Below are 25,141 nucleotides of genomic sequence, written 5' to 3' on the forward strand. Positions count from 1 at the left end.
ACTACAAGTGGGATATCTCCCTTAGAGTACAGCACAGTAAAGGTAAGACCTTCTAGCAAAGGATTTGCCACTCCATTTTTCAGGGCAGTAAACAAATTCTGGCAAGCCGCCATAGAAGATAGCACCAGTACATACCTGCCTTCTCTCCTAAATTCCTGCAGGCATATTATATCGGACTTCCGAATCTTCAGGATGTCATAAAACACCATGTTGACCAAATATCCCAGGGAAAAATGCAACTTCTTATCTTCAGCGATGTCAATCCTGAATCCATTTTTGACCCGGCTATCACCGGTCCCAGAGAATTGAAGTCTGACTCCCATCATCCACAACTCCAAGGGTCTCCTCTCCGAAACCTCCTGGCTATCTCCCAAAAGCAGCGACCGGCTTAAGCCACCGAAGTGGCGATGCCGGAAGGCCAAGAGACAGCACTCAGGGTATTCAGGAAACTCCGCACCTCATCAGTGTGGAGTAGGAAACTGGCCAGTAGGAGCAATGCCTAGTAGAAGACTGTGAAAAATGAGGATGAATGAACTCATGGAGATCAGCATCCAACACTGCGGAGACACATCACATGTTTCTCAACACAGTGATTCTAGAGCAATGCCCCCATCCTTTATGGGAAATATGTAAATATATGCAAAACACTGTGTCTCCGCGGCTTGTGTTTTGCATATTTTTACATTTTTTTTTGTAAGTTTTAATGTTCAGATAATCCGACATGTAAAAAAAAAATAATTCAGTTAAAACACCATGAAAGGCTTTCTTTGGAGATATATATATATATAAATAAAAGGACAATAGGTGAATAATCTCTGGAGTGAAAAGTGGTCAAGTCACATTGTAACTTGGGGCAGGAAAGCGTGAATGACAGCAGAAAGCAACAAAAACAAAATATAGTTTCAATAAGTACATTAAAAAACACAACTATAATAAACTAGAAAACATAAAATCAGTTTATTTGTATTAGATTTTTATGTGCACCTGTGGGAAGACGGGGTGAAACAAAGAAAAAAAAAATTATCTGAAGCTGGATATTATAGACACACAAGAGGTAACAACAACAAAATAGTAAATATATATTAAAAAAGTGAGAAATAAAAAAACTGTGATCAATGAATTTAGGGACATTTAGGAAAAAACAGCAAAAATTAATACATAGGATACATTTGAGTCCTAACCACTGGATTTCCACGTTCTGCCGTAAAAGCCCATCTGTCCCTAGGGTCACCAATTTCGTCAGTTCAAATTGGAACTTTTTTTTCCTTAGGAGAATTCAAAATTTATTTTTTTAAATAAAAAAAAGCTCCTGTAATATAAGATGTTAGAACAATGACTTTGTTCACCTACCAGCTCGGCTTTAACAAGGTCTGGACCCTATAGGCATTTTTTAATAACAAAAAAATTAAAAAAATTGAATCAGGTCCAATGTAGTTTTCAGCAGCTTCACTTGATACCCAAAAAATCGTAAACATAATCTCAAAACAATATACAACCCATAAATCAAGAAAAAAAGTAAATCAAGTGTACGAGCACCTTCAATGCAAGAGGGGCTGGCAACGATAGCTTAAGCAATGCCACAATGGCCACCAGAAACTGGATTGTCATGACAGGCCTTTAGGATATTTTGTTCGAACCTCCTTTTCCCCATGGTAAAGAAACCCTTCATCTGCTCGATATGGCTTAGATGTTTGTCTGGACTGGGACTTGGCTCTTACATGTTTCTCTGGAGGTAGGGCATTGATCCACTGGGGGCACTTTTGTTCTTTTGCAGTGTTGAATCTCAATAGCTGGTTATATAGTTGGTCTTCCATGGTTGTCAAAATTGGAAACCTTATTTTGGTGTTGGGGGTGTTGCAAACTCACTTTACATATCTTTTCAGGATAGAAGAGGAACTCACACTGGAGAAATGAGTGCACATCATAGAGAGCAGAGAGAAACATTCATAGCAAGCTGCCATACGACATAACATTAACTTTGCACTGATGGAACAGCGCCATCTACTGTCAGTGTAATGCAACTCCTCCAACACATATTGTTAAGGCTGTGTGCACACGCTGTCGGAATGCTCTGCGGATTTGTCCGAGCGGATTTAGTAAAATCTGCAGGTCAGAAGACCTGTGGTTTATCTGCGGTTTTCCCTGCGGTTTATCATCTCTACAATGGAGCAGATGGCAAACCGCAGCGGAATCCGCAGAAAGAATTGACATGTCAATTCTTTCTGCGGTTTTGAAACCGCAGCAAATCCGCGTGGAAAGTTCCGCACCGTCTGCACTGCGGGTTCCATTTTCCATTCATTTTAATGGTACTGTACAACGTAGCTGATTCTGCTGCGGTTCTGCAGGACCAAAACCGCTGCGGATCCGCAGCAGAATCCGCAGCGTGTGCACACACCCTTAGTGTAGCCCTACTTTCTGCATTGTAGTCATTCTGTAGAATAACTACACCAGGAAAACACAACAGTATTCGGGCTTGGAGGGGTGTAGTTTAGCCTAGGCCACTTTAACCACTGTTTCCATGCAGTGTTGCCGGACATTATGTGCCTGAGAATATTTTAATGCCATATTGACAATAAATATTTGTTTTTAACCGTCTCCTGACATCGCTGGATCCTTCCATTTCTTGGACTGATGTTTCCTTACTCTCTTGGATCCGTGCAGGGCGTTGGCTGATGGTGAGACAAGCTGCACATAGCAGAAAGGTGAGCTGACTTCAACCTTTTTTTTCCTCTAAACAAAACACCATGTCTGCTTTTTATGTGGAGAGGGACTGAAAACTTGTGCTTAAACATTATACTTGAAATAATTTATTTTTTCATTTTCATAATCCATTGTTATACACTTCTGTGAAATATCTGTACATTTAAAATGTTCAATGCAACCCTGGAGTAATTCTTGGAGAGGTATAGTTTCTAAAATGGGGTCACCTCGGGGGGTTTCTGCTGTTATGGCATCTCAGGGGCTCTGCAAATGTGACATGATATCTGAAATCTATTCTAGCAAAACTTGTACTCCGAAAGTCAAATGCTGCGCCATCCCCCTCAAGTCTTGCTGCATGTCCAAACAAGAGTTTCTGACAAGGGATGGGCGAACCCGAATAGTAAAGTTCAGTGTTCGTACCGAACACCTTGTGTCCATGCACAGACACCAAACACGGAATTTTCCAGGAATGCTGTGTTACTGTTCAGATTCGGCAGCCCAAACACTTATTGAAAGGCTGCAGAAAAGTCAATCAACTAGCTATACTGTGAGGACACTTCCGGCGCCTCCTTAGTATATGGGCTTGTGGTTTATGGCAGCTCATTTATGTGCATATCACACAAGAGAGGGCTGGGGTCTCCCAAACCATGCTGAGCAAGGAAAAAACATATTAAAAACATATGTGACATGCACAAAATGTGAACAAGTCAGTCAGACAGTGCTCACGCCACCCAATGGCTGAAATACAACAAGAAAACACAAAATGACAAATTTGCAAAAATACTCTGCAGTAAAAAATATGGCAGTAATCAGCAAGTGCTGGATAACAAATCCAGGGTATTTGGTCGAAATGTTTATCCTGTTCATTTAGACACTGTTCACATGTTCAGGTTTTAAATACATTAGATAGGAACTGCTCCGTGAAGGGTTACCGTGACGTGGTGGAGCAGCTTGGCATATATTTTTTGCAAAAAACGTATCGACTAAATACCCTGTATTTGTTATCCAGCACTTGCTGATTACTGCCATATTTTTTACTGCAGAGTATTTTTGCAAATTTGTCATTTTGTGTTTTCTTGTTGTATTTCAGCCATTGGGTGGCGTGAGCACTGTCTGACCGACTTGTTCACATTTTGTGCATGTCATATATGTTTTTAAGAAGATGGGAGGCGCCGGACCCGGACCTGCAACACCCATCGGACCGAACCGCATCGGACCGCCCCCCGATGAGTATAATAAAACTTATTCTTCATATCTTTCAGGTCGGAACTGGGGCTTAGCTACAGCATTATATACTAGTTGCCAAAACTGTGGCAACAATTAAAGGGGTTGTCCGGGCTTTTCACATAATCTCAGTGCATATCTGGGCTGCAGAATGTTGACAATAAGTAATTTACCTTCTGTGGCCAGTTTGCAGCGCTTCCAAGATATGATCTCTTGCTTCTATGAAAAACGTCCAGGGGGGTGTTCTGGCTTTGAAATGAGAACTGGTCGTTTCCTCCTCAATTGTTTTACTTTCCATAGATCACTGTTCAGCGTGTGTCTGGGGGAGGAGCAGCTGGGTGGTCCTGCTCTCTGCTTGGAGGCTGCTAGAGGGGGAGGATTTGTTATTGTGTGAGGAGGGATAGGCTTCTTCATGTGGTCGGGGAGGGCCTGTTGCTATGGAGGGTGGGGTTGTTGCTATAGAGGGCATGTTTTTAGTAGAGTAGGAGGAAGCGACCAGTTCTCATTTCAATGCCAGAACACCCCCCCCGGACGTTTTTTTTAGAAGCAAGAGATCATATCTTGGAAACCCTGCAAACTGGCCACGGAAGGTAAATTACTTATTGTCAGCATTCTGCAGCCCAGATATGCACTGAGATTATGTGAAAAGCCCGGACAACCCCTTTAAAGTTTATTGTGGATACACTTAAAATTTGTAATAATTTTTGAGGCTTCTGGAACTTTTGGAGATCTTTCTTATTTGATTATGTGATTATATTTATAGCCCAGGCACGCAATCTGTTACTAAAGATATTAAGAGACTTGTTTTTGATATTTTGTCGGTAGTTTTTATAATTATGACAAGAAATACTGTACTTCATTCTCTGTGAGTAAAATTCATAAATTTTTATTTGAAGCCTTGTTGAATCAATGCCAAGAAGATGCAAAGAATACCCTACATGCTACTAAAGGAAGAACACATGGGGATAGCATGAAATTAAAATATTAGGATGTGACATTTTTATTCGGCCATTTCACTCTTCTATTAGAAGTAATGATGAGATATTTTGTATTATGGTAACCTTTTTTTCTATGTAGAAGTGTTCTAATCTACCATAGACTACTTGTGGCATTATTGTTATAAACACTTTGCATGATTGCATGCTAAACACTTTAACCCCTTAATGACCGCCGATACGCCTTTTAACGGCGGTAGTTAAGGGTACTAAAACCACAGCGCCATTAATTCACGGCGCTGTGATTCAAGTGAATAGCGCCCCCCAGTGTCGGATTTTCTCCGGGGTCTCGGCTGCCAGGAGTAGCTGAGACCCCAGAGAACATGAATCGGTCGGTTTTTACTGACCCCGCTTTTGCAATCGCCGTTATTAACCCTATAACGGCGACCGCAAAAAAAAAGCCGCGATTTTACATTTAATTTCTCTTTCCTCTGATGTAATCGCACATCAGAGGAGAGAGAAATAGGGTCCCCGATCCCCCCCCCGGTACATCTATGTGGCCCTCCGTCGCCTCCCGGTGGTCCCACGTCCCGCCGGCGTCCTCCGATGGGCGCCGCCATCTTGAAAATGGCGGGCGCATGCGCAGTGCGCCCGCCGGGAATCTGCCGGCTCCGGCTGGCAGATTCCATTCATTATTTTGATCACTATGATAAATGATCATAGTGATCAAAATAAAAAAAAGTACATAACCCCCCCCGTGTATCACCCCCTTATATAGTCAAATATAATGAAACAAAGAAAATATTTTTTTTTTCAGTTTTCCATTAGGGTTAGGGTAGGGCTAGGGTTAGGGTTAGGGTTGGGCTAGGGTTAGGGTTAGGGATGGGCTAGGGTTAGGTTTGGGCTAGGGTTAGGCTAGTGTTAGGGCTAGGGTTAGGGTTAGGGCTAGGGTTAGAATTAGGGTTAGGGCGAACTAGGATTAGGGTTAGAATTAGGATTAGGGATTAGGGTTGGGATTAGGGTTAGGGGTGTGTTGGGGTTAAGGTTGGAGCAAGAATTGAGGGGTTTCCACTATTTACCAACTTTGGGGGTCTAAAAATTGGGGTCTAAAAAATAACTTTTGTGGAAATAAAAAAGTCTCTTTATTTTCACGGCTCTGCGTTTATAAACTTTTGTGAAGCGCTTGGGGGTTCAAAGTGCTCACCACACATGTAGATGAGTTCCTTAGGGGGTCTAATTTCCAAAATGGGGTCACTTGTGGGGGGGTTTCCACTGTTTAGGCCCATCAGGGGCTCTGCAAACTCAACATGATGCCCGCAGACCATTCCATCAAAGTCTGCATTCCAAAATGGCACTCCTTCACTTCCAAGCTCTCCCATGAGCCCAAACAGTGGTTCCCCCCACATATGGGGTATCAGCGTACTCAGGACAAATCGCACAACAACTGTGCAGGTATGATTTCTCCTGTTACCCTTGTAAAAATAAAAATTTGTGGGCGAAAAGATCATTTTTGTGGAAAAAAATGGATTTCTTATTTTCACGGCTCTACGTTATAAACTTCTGTGAAGCACTTGAAGGTTCAAAGTGCTCACCACACATCTAGATAAGTTCCTTAATGGGTCTAGTTTCCAAAATGGGGTCACTTGGTGTTTTCCACTGTTTAGGCACATTAAGGGCTCTCCGAACGCAACATGGCATCCGATCTCAATTCCAGCCAATTCTGCGTTGAAAAAGTCAAACGGCGCTCCATCCCTTGCGAGCTCTGCTTTGTGCTGAAAAAGTGGTTTACCCCCACATATGGGGTATCGGCGTATTCAGGAGAAATTGTACAACAAACTTTGTGGTTGATTTTCTCTTAACACTCGTGAAAATAAAAAAAATTGGTTCTGAAGTAAATTTTTTGCAAAAAAAAGTTAAATGTTAATTTTTTCCTTCCACATTGCTCTTGTTCCTGTGAAGCACTTAAAGGGTTAATAAACTTCTTGAATGTGGTTTTGAGCACCTTGAGGGGTCTAGTTTTTAGAATGGTGCCACTTTTGGGTATTTTCTGTCATGCACACCCCTCAAAATAACTTTAAATATGATGTGGTCCCTAAAAAAATGGTTTTGTAAATTTTGTTGTAAAAATGAGAAATCGCTGATCAACTTTTACCCCTTATAACTTCCTAACAAAAAAAAATGTTGCTTCCAAAATTGTGCTGATGTAAAGTAGACATGTGGGAAATGTTATTTATTAAGAAATTTGTGTGACACATCTCTCTGATTTAAGGGCATAAAAAGTTAAAGTTTTAAAATTGCAAAATTTTCTAAATTTTCACCATATTTCCTTTTTTTTCATAAATAAACACAAGACTTATCGAAGAAATTTTACCACTATCATGAAGTACAATATGTCATGAAAAAACATTCTTAGAATCAGTAAGATCCATTAAAGCGTTCCAGAGTTATAACCTCATAAAGGGACAGTGGTCAGAATTGTAAAAATTGGCCTGGTCATTAAGCTGCAGACTGGCTCTGCCGCTAAGGGGTTAAAAAACGCCAAAAATTTGAAGTGTTGCCCCAATTTTGGCCACTAGTGTAGAATGCTGTAGATGAGCCCTGGAAGGTGGTGGCCGCATCTTAAAGCGGCCAAAACAGCTGACAGGTGCACTTTAAAATTATTTAATAAATAATTTTTAAAAAATGAAGTAGGATCCCCATCATTTTTGATAACCAGACAAGCTAAAGTGGACAACTGGGGATTGGTATTCTCAGACTGGTAAGGGGCCATGCATATTGACCCTCCCCAGCCTATAACTTTAGCAGCCCTCAGCCACCCCAGAAGAGGTGCATCTATTAGACCCAGAGGGGTCAAGATTCTGGCCTGGTATGGTGGTAAAGGATAAAGACACCGCCCCAGGGGGTGGAGAGAAGCTCCGCGGTGGGAAAGAGAGCCAAGAAGAAGACACAGCACCAGGAGGCCATGATGGAAGATGGAAGGAGGCCTGTGAAGCTCGGTGGAGAGATACCAGCTTCTCTCGGCTCTATGGAATCAGGCTCGGCCCCTCAGCAGACTTCGACCTGGTGCAGCTGGAGAAGGAGATCGAGGAGCTGAGCAGGAGTCTTCAGCAGCGACAGGCTCTGCTTGCGCTGAGAAGACAGACTGCCCAGGAGTAGTCCGCCATCCCCCTGGTACCCTCACCACCAGTACCCACCAGCAGTTCCCCGATACCCATCGCCAGCTTCCCGGTACCTGCCGCAACAGTCTCCCCGTCACCTGAGGCTGAAGAGAATGATCATGGCTCTGGAGGAACAGGTACAGCTATCACCCCTGGGACATGGGATGTCCTGCTAGGCCCCATCGGGTTACCACCGACCCCAAAATCCAGCCAGGTTGTGATGGACGCCACCTGGGACCGGAAAATAGCGCCCAGGGGAGGGATACTGGAACCTGTCCCCATGCCGTGGACACCTTCAGTAGCGTGCAGCAGGCAGGAATTCCCCAAGGGGATGTACAGGGAGCTGAAGTCAGGGGGTTTCCCATCTCCACGGAGGAGTTCTGCCATCGGCAGGTGCTCCAGTTTGAGCAGGAGGAGATGGAGCACTGAAGGCAGAAGCAGGCCCTGGTGGAACGGGATCTAATGCACAAGAGACAGGTCCGGGGTGAACAACTGGATGACTGCAGTCCCATGGGATGGGGCAGATTCCTCCTCTTTGACAACAAGAGGGGGTTCGGCTTCATACAGGACTCCAGGGAAGCCCCAGAACTATTTGTCAACAGGCGAGATGTAGAAGCTCATTTAATCCACGGGCATCCAGAGCGTGACCTGTTTCTGGGGGAGTACGTCTCCTTCACCCGCCATCTTGGAGACAGGGGATGGTACGCGCTTCATGTCCACAGGATTCCCACAGAGCTAGCAGTACCGCAAGAACACCAGGGGGCACCAAAACCAATCAAGCATTCACCAAAAGCTTCATCTGACCACCAGGGGGCAGTAGTAACCACCGCAACCCCTGCAGCTACAGCAACAGCTTCCACAGTTAACCAAGTGGTGGGCAAAGCACTGGAGCCACCTTCAGCAGCAATGTCACCGGCTTCTAAAAAGCATCAAGCTGCCATGACTCAACCACAGGCAGTTCTCCCTCCAGAACAATTGTAGGAAGTGTTACAGCATACACTAATGGAAAATGCATGTCTTGTGCACCCTAGCAAAAAGAATACAGAAGTTCTTCCCTGGAGGCAACAAAAGCCAGATGCTTCCAGTCCTTACGAGCTGAACGAAACTTGCAGCAAGTTATTGTAAATAGTTTACCCCAGGAGGGTATTTATCAAAATATTTCCAGACTGTGAGATCATGAACACTGAGTGATCCGGACACTCTATTTGTACATAGTTCAACACCTTTTTAGGTGCTCTTCCTTGGTTTTACGCAAATCTTTTCATCATCACACAAAATCACAGACCTGAACCAAAACCCGTTGGGTGTGGCCGAAGACAGGGTCTAAGGGGAAGAGCAGGGATGTCCTGCAGCCCACCCAGGACCAACGTCGGAGGTTTTGAGCGGGTTCTCCAGACAACAGATGGACACTTGAAGATACCGGCTGGAACAGTATCTGTCACCTACTTCACTTAATAAATAGCCTTTTGGATGTAATAATAAAAGTGATAATATAACTGTAATTATTATGCTGTGTACAAGAAACGTATGTTGATAATGTAGATAATAGGCTATAGGTATTGGTAACAGTTACCACGCAACTGTTAGGTAAGACTTGTGTATGATAAATGTATAGGTGCAGGATGTAATATATATTTATGGTGAATGCAGCTAGAAAAATGATAATAATAGATAGGATCCTAAAGCAGTTTTTGAAAAATGGAAACAGAAATGGTTAATTAGGGACCAAGATGTTTGTAGTAGGTGACGAACCTTAGAATGGCGGTTGTCACCCAGTTTAAAAGTGGTAAAAGGAAATGGAAAAAGTATTTCAGTAGTAATGAAGGAACTTTAATATGGTATCGAACCAATAAACGGATAACAGCTGTTGCCAGTAGCACTTTAAAATGGTAATAGTATATAAGATAGCATTAGTAACTTACAGGTAATGTGTTAAACTATTTTATGCAATGTTCAACTATAAGTGCCTCCCATAAAGGGAAGATGCGTTTGATATTGCTAATAGGTTGACAGATCTATCTAAAATATTTTTGTATGTTCCAGTATCATCATGTTTTTCTTACTTGTTACAGCCCGCGGATATGCTATGCTTAACGGGGGGTATGTGGTGCCCCTGAGTGTTCAGTTGCCACAGAGGTACTGCACCTCTTCCTGAGGTGTAGTATCCCACTATCCAGGTAAGATGGAGACACCTGACCAGACTCCAGCACCTGCACCCAGCACAGACACCTTAGAACAGCAGGGCACCTTATATGACACCCAGCTTGGTTCATGAAGGGTGCTGGGAGGTGGGTGGAGCTTAGGTTTTACTTGAGAGCGAGAGAACTGTAGGAAATCAGGGAGCAGTTCCCCAGAGGGGGACGCAGTGAGAGAACGTTTTATGCAGCTCTCTGTGAGCTGGAGCTGCTGGGAGGAAAAGGAAAGAAAGACAGTTATTCATTGGAAGGAAGGAATAGATGGGACGTGTGGAGAATAGCTGGGGACTGGGAGCTAGAGTAGAGCCCTTCCTCAAGCTAAAGCGCCAAGAGCCGGGCTCTGGGAAACCGAGGTTGTGTGGATGCTAATGGTCCCACAGCAGAAACCGGAGGAGTAGAGACTTCAGACTCTCTATTTCCAACTAAGACTCGACAGCACAACAGCAGCACGAGTGTGCCAGGACACTGGAGTGAAGTGGTCCCTGAAGTAGGCTACAGCTGCCTGTCATGCGAGTTCTATGCAATAACAGACAGAAGGAACTTGAGTGTAATCCAGAACTACAAGTACTTCACAATAGCGCTAGGAAGGAGTCATCCAGGAAAGGCACATAACGAGGGAGTGGTGGGAAGGAGTACTCCATCTGCCTGGGTGTTATGAATGGGCACCGAGGAGGATAGCAGGCCCAAGCTAAGCCACAGAAAACCAGAGAGGTTGGTAACTAAGTGGATGCAAATCCCTGATCCTGTCCACACAGCTAGCAGTAGCCATGGAGCGTGCCTACGATGATCCTAGACGCCTCGGCACAGCCAGAGAGCTAACTAAGCCTAAAGCAAGAAAAGGGAAATCTTATCTGCCCCGGAGCAGACCCCAAAGGAATAGATAGCCCCCAAACATATATTGCCGGTGAGACAAGATGAAAACACAAACACAGGCAGAAAAATAGACTGAGCAAAAGATGGGGCCCACACTGACTAGACAGGACAGGAAAGGAAAGACACTGTCTGCAATCACGCAAAAAACCCTGCAAAAAGTCCAACACTTCTGATGCACATAAAACACTGAAGTCGCACAACTTCACCCCCCTATATCAGCACTCTGGTATATTCTGAAAGCAAAGCAAAAAGAGACCAAAATAACAGTGGAAAAAACAAACTGGCACAAGCAGTAACATATGGGCGGTGATTCAGCACAGCCCCAGCCGGAGCTGGCTAACCCGCACAAAGCTGAGATAGACAAAACCAGATCAAATGCAAACAGAATAGCAAATGAATCACTTAGCTGAACCATGCAGGGAAAGAGCAGGAGACATCAGACCTCAGAAGGAACAGGAAGAAAATCACCAGCAGGGATAGAGGGAGTCAGCTGTCTTAAATCCCAATCAGAAACCCCAGATCTCCAATCGTCTTCCACATTATCAGGTGGCGAGCCTCTGTTAATCAGATCAGCTCCACTACCTCCAGTAACCACCAGAGGGAGCCCAGAAAGAGAACTCGCAACCCCTCTGTCAATCTGACCAGCTCCACTACCTTCAGTAAAGCCAGAGAGAGAATTCCCAACACCTGGGAGTTGATTGAGCCCCACACCTGGAGGACACGGCACAGAAACGGGCATCTGTGAGCACCAGAAAAGTGACTAAAGCTTTGGAACTGCATGTGGCTGTGTCTGTTGCCTTCTTCCTGCGTCAACCCGCTCGGCACTGCTACATCTCTGTGCCTAAACACTACACCATCTTCCTACAACTGCCCTGGGACTACAGCTCTACCTGTGGAGAGCTATTACACCTCTGCTGCATCACACCATCAGTCCCAGAGGATCTGCACTGCAGCGCTGGTCACCTTCTGACCAGATACCACAGGTGGCGTCATAAACTTACCTACACATAAACTTTATTCAACACCAATCTCCTCATTTTACATGGTCACTAAGGGCCACGGACCGGGTCACTGCCATCGCGACACATCCCTTTAAGATACCGGTACGGTACCGAGTCACCCCACATGCCCTGGGGGTGTTCTACAAACTACACATAGAGGCTTTTTGGCACAGTACTCCCACGGGCAGGGGTCCAGAGTACACAGAGACATTTTTGGAACAGTACTCCAACAGGCAGGGGTGCAGAATACACACAAAGCCTTTTTGGCACAGTACTTCCACAGGCAGGAGAGCAGAGTACTCACAAGCTTTTTTGCAGAGTGCACACACACAGACCCTAACACTGTCCCTCACTCCAGCTGCATCCTATCCCTAGGATGCAGGAGGATCGGTCCTAGGCCTCCTCCTCTTCTCTTTGTATACAGCCCCTAATAGACAAACAATCAGTAGATTTGGTTTCCAGTACCATATCTATGTTGATGACACCCAATTATACACTTCTCCTGGTATCATGCCTGCATTACTACAAAGCACCAGTGATTGTCTTACCGCTGTCTCTAACATGATGTTCTCCCTCTATCTGAAACTGAACCTGTCAAAAACTGTAATCCTCGTGTTTCCTCCCTCTACTAACCTACCTATGCCTGCCATTGCCATTTCCATGTGTGGTTCCACCATTACTCCCCAGCAACATGCCCGCTGTCTTGGGATCATACTTTCATTCACCCCCCCACATCCGATCACTGGCTCGCTCTTGTAATCTGCACCTCAAACCCATTTCTAGAATTCGACCCTTTCTTACTTTCGACTCTGCAAAAACTCTTACTGTTTCTGTTATTCATTCTAGTCTGGACTATTGTAATGCTCTACTAATCAGTCTCCCTCTTACCAAACTCTCCCCCCTCCAATCTGTCCTGAATGCTGCAGCCAGGATCATATTCCTCACCAATCGTTACACCGATGCCTCTACCTTGTGCCAGGCCTTACACTGGTTACCCATCCACTCCAGAATTCAGTATAAACTTATTACCCTCACCCACAAAGCACTCCATGGCTCAGCACCACCCTACATCTCCTCCCTCGTCTCAGTCTACCACCCTACCCGTGCCCTCCGTTCTGCTGATGACCTGAGGTTATCATCCTCATTAAGCAGAACCTCCCACTCCTGTCTCCAAACCTTTTCATGTGCTGCGCCAAATTTTTTGGAATGCACTACCCAGGTTAATTCTATTAATCCCCAAAACCCACAGTTTTAAGCGTGCCCTAAAAATGCATTTGTTCAGACTGGCCTACCACCTCAATGCATTAACCTAAATATCCCTGTGTGGCCAATTCAATATTTTTACCATAACCAGGTTCCTCTCATCATGTTCTCACACGCTTTATGCATTTAATAGACCTCTGTGTCTGTACTGTTACATATTTAGACTGTTAACTGGTTCATGTGTGGCGACCTGTGACTTTGCCGCCACAAAATGGTCAACTATGTACTGCTTTATATGTGTTTTGTAAATGATGGGAGTTATGCTTTCTCTATTGGAGACAACTGCATGTGGGTCGCCCTCCCAGGGCTGTGGGGTACTCGGTACCAGGCCGGTCACTCAGAGGGGAAGGTGTCACAGCAGCAGAGACCCGGTCCGTGGCCCTGGGTGCCCAAGTAAAAGGGAGATTGAATGGTGGAATGTAGGTGATTAGATGAATAGTTTGTGACGCCACCTGTGGTGTTCGGCAAGGGAGGTGTTAAGCCGACGCTGCATGCAGATCCTCTGGGACTGATGGTATGGTGCAGCAAAGATGCTATAGCTCCCCACAGGTGAAGCTGTAGTATTAGGGCAGTGTAGATGTAGAGGCAAAGGGAAGGCGTAGGTGAGGCAATGTCGGGCACCAAGATGTAGCAGTGCCGGGTGTGTTGACGCAGGAATAAGTGGAGGACACCAGAGCATGTAGTTCCAAAGCTTTATTCACAGTCTGTTGTGCAAACAGGTGCCTGCCTCTGTGCCGTGTCCTCCGGGTCAGGGACTCAGTCAACCTCCAGGCCAGGTAGAATACTCCTTTCCAACACTCCGCCAACATGTGCCTTTCTGAACGTCTCCTCTTATAGCGCCTATAAATGAAGTACTCCCAGTACTGAGTTACACTGGAGTTCCTCCTGTCCAATGTTCTTATGAACTTTCCTTGTACGGCAGACAGCTGCAGCCTACTTCGGGGACTCATTGCTTCCTAGTCCTGGCTCACTTCTCTGATGCTGTTGTACCCCCAAGTCTGATGTGGGAATAAAGTATTGTTAACTTCTACTCCTCCGGTGTCTGCTGCAGGATCATTAGTATCCATACAACCTCGGGGACCGGGCCCCGGCCTTGCGCTTAGAACTTCTAGGAAGGGTTCTCCTCTAACCCACGTCCTCTGTTCTCTTTTACTCCTCACATTCCGTACTAATCCTTCTTTCTATGGAGAATCAGGCTTTCAGTCTATGTTGCTCTCTCTCTCTTCCTTTCCGGTGCCAGCAGACCCAGGTCACTGGGGTCTGCTGCAGCACGTCCATCCATCTATCCCTCTCTCTGGGGATCTCCTTCTCTCTCCAACTCACTAACCAACTGACCTTCTCATCCTAAACTCTTCCCGCTCTTTTAATGTAACCTAAGCTCCACCCACCTCCCAGCACGTTTCGTGTTCCAAGCAGGGAGCCACCAATGGGTGCTTTGCTATACTCCAAGCAGGGAGCCGCTGAAGGTGCTTTGCTACACTACTTTGTGGTGTAAGGTGCAGGTGTTGGAGTTTGGTTGGGAGTCTCCACCTTACCTGGATGGTGGGGCACCGCACCTCAGGAGGAGGTGCAGTACCTCTGTGGCGACTGAGCCTCAGGGGCGCCACATAAGCACACAATTTTACCTCACTCTCTTACTTTCCTGAAGCTTAGAGCTTTGGAGATGTACCCTAACTGGGAGGGGAGGAGTTTAGTTGTTGTTCTGTGAGGAAGACGGTGTGAAGAAATTGGAGAATGTTCTGGGAGCAGTGACATGTGCTCTCCCCTGGAACAATGCTTAGGAGAATCAGGGCTTCAGCCCCTAGGCCAGCTATGCTTTTAGAGTCAGATGGTAATGTAGTGGTATGCGGGGAAGGTGTGCTGTTCCCACAGAACTGGGGGGTGACCCACCTCTTGGCATCGACAGACACGAGACAGAGACATGAGTTATATTCAACTGGTTCCGTTTTTATTGGCCGCCCTTCTGACGACCAGCACAGTTCTTGACAGGAGATATTACACTGTTCTCTTGTTCACAGGCCCGAGTACCTTCATTTCTTGACTAACACCATCGTGGTTTCCTTCGTCGTTCTTTCCACCGTGGCTGCCCTAGGCAAATCCACCACGGCGTTTCACCCTCCAAAGTACACCGTCGTCTGGTACTCACAGACTGTCTCTGTCTACGACCACTATCCTATAGGGTCACCCCCGTGACCGTCTCCATCGTCAGTTACTCTCTGTAGGGGTATTCGACTTTTCTCCCTACAGCAGGTCCGCCTCTCTAGTGAGCTCCCTGGGCTGACTGAAGCTTCTAGAAGCTTACCTCAGGATTTATGCTCTCAGCCCAGGTAGCCCCGCCCACTGTCACCTGACAGTTACCTCTGACCAATTAGAGTGACCTTGACCTCTGGCAGTTATGTAACACTCTCATGGCAGTTACATAACCACCCTTTACAAGCTCCTCACTGCCATCTAATGGTCACTCTCAATATGGCACCCTTTCCCTTGATCTGAGTGCCTCTGTCAGGTCAACCTCCCCACATTCTCCCTTCCTTTGACCATTGTCGTCCTCGACAATCTTGTCCTGGGGTGAAAGTGGTGTCCGAAATCTGCACTGTCATAGTCGGCGGCTGGGTCACACAGACCCTCTGTCACCCAGACTCCTAGTCACACAGACCCCTTTGTCACACAGACTCCTGGTCACACAGACCCTTATGTCACACAGACCCTTGGTCACACAGACCCCTTTGTCACACAGACCCCTTTGTCACACAGACTCATGGTCACACAGACCCTTGGTCACACAGACCCCTGTGTCACACAGACTCTTGGTCACACATACCCCATTGTCACACAGACTCCTGGTCACACAGGTCCTTGGGCACACACACTTGGTCACACAGACCCCTTTGTCATGTACCCGGTCTGTCAGTCTCCTTCTTGTCCCATCGTCCTGTCATCTTGGACAAGTCATGGTCGTCATGCTCTCCATACCCGGGACCTGCTGAATATACATTTTCTTGTTTAAAATAAATAACACTTTAACATTTCAAATTCACTAAACAGTTTTCCACATTTGTTGCAATACGTTTTTTATCAAAACAGAGCTCTCTTTTTTTTTTTTTTAACACAACTACACACACAAAAAAAAAACATGTCAACCAGATTAGGACAGGGATGCCCCCTTCCTTTAAATATAACACTCTCATTAGGCATCCCTGATGCACCAGGAGGATATGTTTCCAGGCAAGATGGAATGCTCCCTTCCAACACTCTGCCAACATGTGCCTTTCTGAACGTCTCCTTTATAGCGCCTATTTGGATGAAGTACTCCCAGTACTGAGTTACACTGGAGTGCCTCCTGACAGATGTTCCCAAGAACCTTACTTGTATGACAGACAGCTGTAGCCTGCTTCGGGGACTCCTTTCTCCTGAGTCCCGGCTCTCTATCCATGTTGCTGTTGTGCCCCAAGTCTTAGATGGGAGTAGTGCATTTACAGCCCACTTAGAACTTCAAGGCAGCGTTCTCTCTCTCTAACTCACGTCCTCTATGTTCCCTTTTCTCCTTCGTTCCGTACTTGTCTCTCTTTCTTAAGGAAACTTTGGTTTCAAGTCTTTGTCTTTCTCCTTCTTTCCTTTCCCGTGCCAGCTGGCTCAGATCACTGAGGCAGCTGCAGCACTCCTTCCTCCATCCCTCTTCCAGGGATCCTCACTCCTCTCTGAGTGACTTCCTAACCGACTGACCTCCTGTCAGACTGACCTGTCATCCTACACTTTCCCACTCTTTTATATACTCTCAACTCCACCCACCTCCCAACACGTCTCGTGTTCCAAGCAGGGAACCACCAAAGGTGCTCTGCTACCCTCTGAGCATGGAGCCGCAATGTGGATTTGCTGAACTACCGTCTGGTGTGGGATGCAGGTGTTGGAGTGTGGATAGGAGCTCCCACCTTACCTGGATGGTGGGGCACTACACCTTGGGAGAAAGTGCAGTACCTCTGTGGCGACTGAGCCTCAGGGGCGCCACATACCCCCCCGTTAAACACAGCACGTCCGTAGGCTGCAAGGTAAACAAAGTTGACAGCAAAGAAAGATACAAAAATTTTGTAATGCAGAACAAACATTTCTTATACTAAACTTCCTAGTATAGGAGGTGCTCATTCTTTAATGTTGCAAACAGTCCTTAATTAACTACCTAAAGTTTTTAATTTTAAGTGCAATTCTCAATTCAAAGTGCTATTCTCTGTTACTCACTATCACTTCAGTATTCTTTATTAACACATTTCTTTTTATGTCTTGTGCATATTTTCCACTTTTCACTCTGCACCTTCAATCCTCCAATTCTTTATTCTCTTTATTCTTTATTCAATTCTTTTATCTCTGTGTCAAAACATTCCTAATTTTCCGTAAAAGCCATTTCTCAGTTACCAATACTCTTATATAACACATTATCAAATACTTCACATTTAAAACATTCAACAATTCTTGAAAGTGCTGGACACCACTCCCAGCCGGGATCTCTTGCAGTGTCCTTTGATTGGAATCAGGTTCCAAATGAGGTAGACATCATCTTCGAAAAGTGTCCTTATGTAAAACATTATCTTTGCAAAGTGTCCTATGTAAACATTATCTTCACAAAGTGTCCTATGTAAAACCAAGAGAGAGCACCTAAAGAGGTGCAAACTATTTACAAGAGAGTTTGTGATACACTCCAAGATCATGATCACTGTAGTTCAATTGTAGAGGCTGCCAATAAAACTGGGCAACACGGGAAAACACAAAACATGATAACCAAAAATAGAAGGCACAACTGGTGCAAATAAACCTTCCTGGGTAGCAAAAGTGGCTTATTTATTTTGAGTGGTGATCCCCTCGTGGGGTTCTGGAACTGGAACCGCTACCAGGGGTGATACTTGGGGTTCTGCAGGGGTTGCAGCCGGTTCAGCCAGAGCGGTAGCGGGTACCGATAGGTGTTGTTCTGCGATTGCAGGTGGTACCACAGCGAGTGATACTACAGCCGGTTGTTGCGGGTATTGGGCAATTTGATGGCCAGCACATGAGGTCGGCACGATCACTAGACCGTTTCTGTTTGCGGGTGTGGCTCCTAATACCAGGACCATGGTAGGGGCGGTCATTCATACCTGCTACCTCCCGGCAATGTTCCCGCTCCTGCGGAGGCACAGGATGGCGAATGATGGCGGCCGCAACCCCCGGGGTTGTCTGTCGTACGGCCGGAGACTGCATCCGTCCCGACTCAGGACCAGGACAGGCCGGTAGGAGCCTGCGCAGCCGCGCCGGCTTTGGGCTGGGACTCCGCTCCCATCCCACAGTCTCCAGGGCTCTCATGTACCTTCTCCTGGCAGGCCGCGTCCAGTGACAACACCGGCCTGGAGGCCGCGGCGGGCACGGTACAGGGCGTTGAGGCGGCTGTATGCTCCGCGAGCGCTGCCTGGGGGAGCGTGGCTTCCCCCCGCCATTCTCTTCTGGCCTCCGCACTCCCTCCATCATGGCGTTCTGGCGTTCTTCTTCCTGCCTCAAGCCCCGTTCCCACCACTGGCTTCTTCTGCCCCTCCTTCTTGGGACGGCGTCTTCTTCCAGCGCCTCCATACCAAGCCAGTATACGAACCCCTCGGGGGGTGGGCCATGTTGCTGTCACATAGTAATTCGGGCAGGGAAGGCTCAAGACTGTTCGCGGTCTTTTCCTAGGACCTCCCATCTCTTCACGCCCTTCTTCTCCGCACCAGTGGCCATTTTTAATGTTCATGTTAGTCTATTAAATTGGGTCTTCTGCACATTCTCAAAAGATTTAAGTCCAAGGCACACAGAACCCGATGGTATCAGGTCTCGTCATCCTGTTCGTGACGCCAAAATTGGGTCGCCCTACCAGGGCTGTGGGGTACTCGGTACCGGGCCGGTGTCATGGGGATGTGTCACAGCAGCAGTGACCCGGTCTGTGGCCATGAGCGCCCAATGGAGTTTATGTAATGGTTTGAATGAATAGTTCGTGATGCCACCTGTGGTGTTCGGCAAGTGAGGTGTTAGGCCGACGCTGCATGCAGATCCTCTTGGACTGATGGTGTGTGACAGCATAGATGGTGCAGCTCCCCACAGGAGGAGCTGTAGTCCCAGGGCAGTGTAGATATGATGTTGAAGGAGAGGCACAAGCAGTGTCGGACTGGGGTGCCAAGGGTCCACCAGTAACATGGACTTTGGGGGGCCCACTTTTCACCTGCATACAAATATTACGCTACCCTCAATCACAAATTTACCTATATTTCTACAGAAATAATAAGCTGGGTAGTTTGGTTAATGAATGAGGAGATGCTGCTTTTTTCTGTACAGAGTGAATCAAGTGAATTATGCCAAGTACTGACCATACAATGGGGGTGGGGACCAGCTCTGCACAGGGGCCCACCGGGGGATTCCACTGTTCCCCTATGGGCCAGTCCGAGCCTGGGCACAAGCGATGTAGAAACTGGTACCCAGATGTAGCAGTGCTGGTTGTGTTGGCGTGAGAATAAGTGGAGGACACCAAGGCTTGTAGTTCCAAAGCTTTATTCACAGTCTGTAGTGCACACAGGTGCCTGCCTCCGTACTGTGTCCTCCAGGTCAGAGACTCAGTCAACCTCCAGGCAAGATGGAATGCTCCCTTCCAACACTCCGCCAACATGTGCCTTTCTGAACGTCTCCTTTATAGCGCCTATTTGGATGAAGTATTCCCAGTACTGAGTTACACTGGAGTGCCTCCTGACAGATGTTCCCAAGAACCTTACTTGTATGACAGACAGCTGTAGCCTGCTTCGGGGACTCCTTTCTCCTGAGTCCCGACTCTCTATCCATGTTGCTGTTGTGCCCCAAGTCTTAGATGGGAGTAGTGCATTTACAGCCCACTACTCCACCGGTGTCTGCTGCAGAACCATTAGTGTTCATACAACCTCGGGGACCGGGCCCCGGCCTTGCGCTTAGAACTTCTAGGCAGGGTTCTCGCTCTCTAACCCACGTCCTCTATGTTCCCTTTTCTCCTTCGTTCCATACTTGTCTCTCTTTCTTATGGAAGCTTTGGTTTCAAGTCTTTGTCTTTCTCCTTCTTTCCTTTCCTGTGCCAGCTGGCTCAGATCACTGAGGCAGCTGCAGCACTCCTTCCTCCATCCCTCTTCCAGGGATCCTCACTCCTCTCTGAGTGACTTCCTAACTGACTGACCTCCTGTCAGACTGACCTGTCATCCTACACTTTCCCACTCTTTTATATACTCTCAACTCCACCCATCTCCCAGCACGTCTCGTGTTCCAAGCAGGGAACCACCAAAGGTGCTCTGCTACCCGCTGAGCATGGAGCCGCAATGTGGCTTTGCTGAACTACCGTCTGGTGTGGGATGCAGGTGTTGGAGTGTGGTTAGGAGCTCCCACCTTACCTGGATGGTGGGGCACTACACCTTGGGAGAAGGTGCAGTACCTCTGTGGCGACTGAGCCTCAGGGGCGCCACACATGGAGCGTGGTGATGAGGCTGGGCTGGAGTGCTGCCGGTGGGACCGGTGACACGCTCACCTTCACAGCTGCCGCGGCTCCCTGCAGGCTTTCCCACTGCTCCTTTTTCAGCCATTGATCTTCACCCCGCCGTCCGACAGGGCCGGCCTCCAGGCCCGACAGCTCCGTGGGGAAACTCACTGGGCAGGTCTCCAATTCTTGGCGCCACCGCCATTCCTGGCGTCCGATACCCCGACAGCTACAGCGTCTCATGCCGTCCGAGGTCCAGTAGCTGAATGGCGCCAAACAGCCGCAGCAGGTCTCTCCACGTGGGCCACTCCCGTTCTTGGAGGGTGCGGCAGTGGGCTTCTCCACCCATCTTCCAGGGTCCAACATGAGGGAACAGTTCTCTTCAGATGAACACCACTCCCCCCAGGGGTGGATTTGATAAAGCACCGGGTCAGTCCGTACAATCAGCAATGCCTGTATCTCTCTTTTTGGACACCAAATCACCATAGCCATTTCTTTGACAGCCAGCAATCCTCAGTCCAGTTTTTTTTTTTTATTTGTAATCCACAGGGAACAGCAACCAAACTATTCTTCACCCCACACAACTTGGGGGCCTTTGTTTCTTGATGGCAGGCTTGCCACTGAAGATGTTGTATTGGTGGCGGCTATCCTGCCGACTATGCCAAATGTAGTGGTAGGGCTGAAGGAGGGCGTGCTGTGGTGCTGCTGTGAATTTTGACGTTGATACTGATAGACGGGGAAGGTGTGCTGTTCCCACAGAACTGGGGGGTGACCCACCTCTTGGCGTCGACAGACACGAGACAAAGACAAGAGTTATATTCAACAGGTTCCGCTTTTATTAGCCGCCCTTCTGACGACCAGCACAGTTCTTGACAGGAGATATTACACTGCTCTCTTGTTCACAGGCCCGAGTACCGTCACTTCTTGACTAACACCGTCGTGGTGTCCTTCGTGGTTCTTTCCACCATGGCTGCCCTAGGCAAATCCACCACGGCGTTTCACCCTCCAAAGTACACCGTCGTCTGGTACTCACAGACCGTCTGCGACCACTATCCTTTAGGGTCACCTAGGGCTGCCACTAGGAATTTCAGGGCCCCATACTGGCAAAATTTTCAGGGCCCCCTTTAGACTCCGCCCAGGCTCCATCCAGCCCTGCCTCCAGCCCTCGAACTGTCCACAGTCCCACCGCTCTCTTGGAAAAACTCCACTTCTCACCTATCACACATTAACAGTTCCCATCACCAGGTCACACATATAGCCAGCAGCTTTTGCTTTGGCCTAAAGATTGTTTTAAGCCGCCACCATAACAGGGTAGACACTTTTGGCCAGGCCCTACTCTACTGTAACCTATTAAATATTTGTTAAAATATGCAATACAATTTAGGTATATTTTTATACCACCACAAAGTGACCAAATAATAGAATATACAAGGGACAAATACCACTGCACCACGCCCAGACCACATATTACCACCACATCTTTCATCCAGCACAGATCGCCATCACGTCTTCCAGCCAGGACTCGTCTCTGCAGGAAATAACACAGTTATCTAGAGCTCCGCTTGCAGAACACATTACTTATTTTTTCCCAACTTCTACATTACACCACATGAAGAAAAAAAGGTGACATAGTATCACTCTACACAGTAACAGGACCGCCCCCCCCATTTACAACAGTATCCTCAAGAAAATAAAATAAATACATCACTGCAGTAATAATATCCCTTAATTAGCCCCTATGGTAATAATATCCCTCATCCTGACCCCCATGTGTCTCATTCCTGGCTTCAGCCATATGTTCTCCCATCCTACCCTCATCAGTATCCATTCTGCCCCATATGATCTCCCCTCCTGACCAATCTGTCTAAATCGTATCCATCCTGCCCCATGACCCTGCCCCATCTGTCTCCAATCATGCCCGGTGTCACACATTCTGCCCCCTCCGGTGTCTCACTGTCACATTCTGCCCCCTCCTGTCTCACTGTCACATTCTGCTCCCTCCTGTGTCTCACTGTCACATTCTGCCCCCTCCTGTGTCTCACTGTCACATTCTGCCCCCTCCTGTGTCTCACTGTCACATTCTGCCCCCTCCTGTGTCTCACTGTCACATTCTGCCCCCTCCTGTGTCTCACTGTCACATTCTGCCCCCATGTCCAGCATTCTGCCCCAGTGTCTGGCATTCTACCCGCAGCGTCCAGCATTCTGCCCGCAGCGTCCAGCATTCTGCCCCAGCTCACAGCCTGCCCCCATGTCCAGCATTCTGCCCCCAGCGTCCAGCATTCTGCCTCAGTCTCCAGCATTCTGCCCAGCTTCGAGCATTCTGCCCCATGTCCAGAATTCTGCCCCAGCATCCAGCATTCTTCTGCCCCATGTCCAGCATTCTGCCCCATCTCACAGTCTGCCCTCATATCCAGCATTCTGCCCCCAGCGTCCAGCATTCTGTCCCCAGCATCCAGCATTCTGCCCCATGTCCATTCTGCCCCCAGTGTCCAGCATTATGCCCCATGTCCAGCATTCTGCCCCCAGCATCCAGCATTCTGCCCCATGTCCATTCTGCCCCCAGTGTCTAGCATTATGACCCATGTCCAGCATTCTGCCCCAGCATCCAGCATTCTACCCCATGTCCATTCTGCCCCCAGCATTCTGCCCCATGTCCAGCATTCTGCCCCCAGCGTCCAGCATTCTGCCCCCAGCATTCTGCCCCCAGTGTCCAGCATTCTGCCCCCAGCATTCTGCCCCCAGAGTCCAGCATTCTGCCCCCAGCATTCTGCCTCCAGCATTCTGCCCTGGGCTCCCTGGATAGCCGCTCTCAAAAAAAAAAAAAAAAAAAATTCTTCTTACCTTGTTATCTAGCTGTGCTCCAGCGGCAAGGCTCCCTTCCTCTCCCAGTCCCACGTGGCACACTGACTGCATGAGGAAGTGGAGGAGCAGAGCAGTGTGTGACGTCAGGTGAGGGCAGAGCTGTGGCTGCCGGACCATTGTGCAGGGGGGGATTTCGGCGCTGGCTGAACCATGGTGCGGGGGGGGCTGCCCAAGGGGCCCGGGGGGCCCAGCAGGCGCTGAGTCTGAATTTAAAATAAAGCTGCAGAAGCCTGAATAAAATGTAGGGGGCCCCAGCGCGGATCGGGCTGCCAGCGTGGTCGAGCCCCCCTAATCACCGGGCCCCATACACATGTAAGGCCTGTCATGCCCTGATGGCGGCCCTGGGGTCACCCCCCGTGACCGTCTCCACCGTCAGTTACTCTCTGTAGGGGTATTCCACTTTTCTCCCTACAGCAGGTCATCCTCTCTAGTGAGCTCCCTGGGCTGACTTAGGCCTGCTTCACACTTCAGTTTTTTGTTGTCAGTCAAAATCCGCCAAAACGCCAGAAAGCGGATCCGTTCATAACTGATGCAAACGGATGCCAGCGGACCGTTTTTATGACGGATCCGTTTGCAGAAGAAATTTTAAAGGAAGAGAGAGAGAATGTATGTATGTATGTCAGGGTTAAGTTTCTTCCTGACATCATTCCTCCGGGCAGGCGCAGTAGAAAAATGCGGATCCTTCAGGCCAAAAAACGTTACATGCTCCTTCCAGGCATGTTTGCGGATGCCATAGAAATGGCGGATCCACAAAAAAACGTATATAACGGATGGCCATCCGTCAAGATCCGCCAGTAATGAAAGTCAATGGGAGAAAAAACGGATCCGCCCAAAAAAATGGCGGATCCGTTTTATTAGGAAAACGGCGGATCTTGACTGATGGCAAAAGACTGAAGTGTGAAACAGGCCTTATGCTTCTAGAAGCTTACCTCAGGATTTATACTCTCAGCCCAGGTAGCCCCGCCCACTGTCACCTGACAGTCACCTCTGACCAATGAGAGTGACCTTGACCTCTGGCAGTTATGTAACACTCTCATGGCAGTTACATAACCACCCTTTACAAGCTCCTCACTGCCATCTAATGGTCACTCTCAATATGGCACCCTTTCCCTTGATCTGAGTGCCTCTGTCAGGTCAACCTCCCCACAGTAAGTTGAGAGACTGCTTGGTTTGTACAACCAGCAGTGGAGTGTCTTCTCCCAGGAAAACTACAGCAGTGAGGGATTATGCCAGAACGAGCACTTGCTTCACACAGGATTCAAGCTGCATGTTGCTGGGGCAGAAACACTGGAAGTTTCAGAATCTGGGAAACCTTTGTCCCTGAAGGGATTAGAACAGCAGGAAGTTTACACTCAATCACAGCAGAGAGATAACTTCCATCGTGCAGAGCAGACTGTAAATCTGGTGAGAGAATTGTATTTTATCCTTTGAACTGCATCTGGACTTGAGTAAATGA

Source organism: Dendrobates tinctorius, unplaced genomic scaffold (assembly GCF_039654945.1).
Source record: "Dendrobates tinctorius isolate UK_male_01 unplaced genomic scaffold, ASM3965494v1 ptg000173l, whole genome shotgun sequence".
NCBI lineage: Eukaryota > Metazoa > Chordata > Amphibia > Anura > Dendrobatidae > Dendrobates > Dendrobates tinctorius.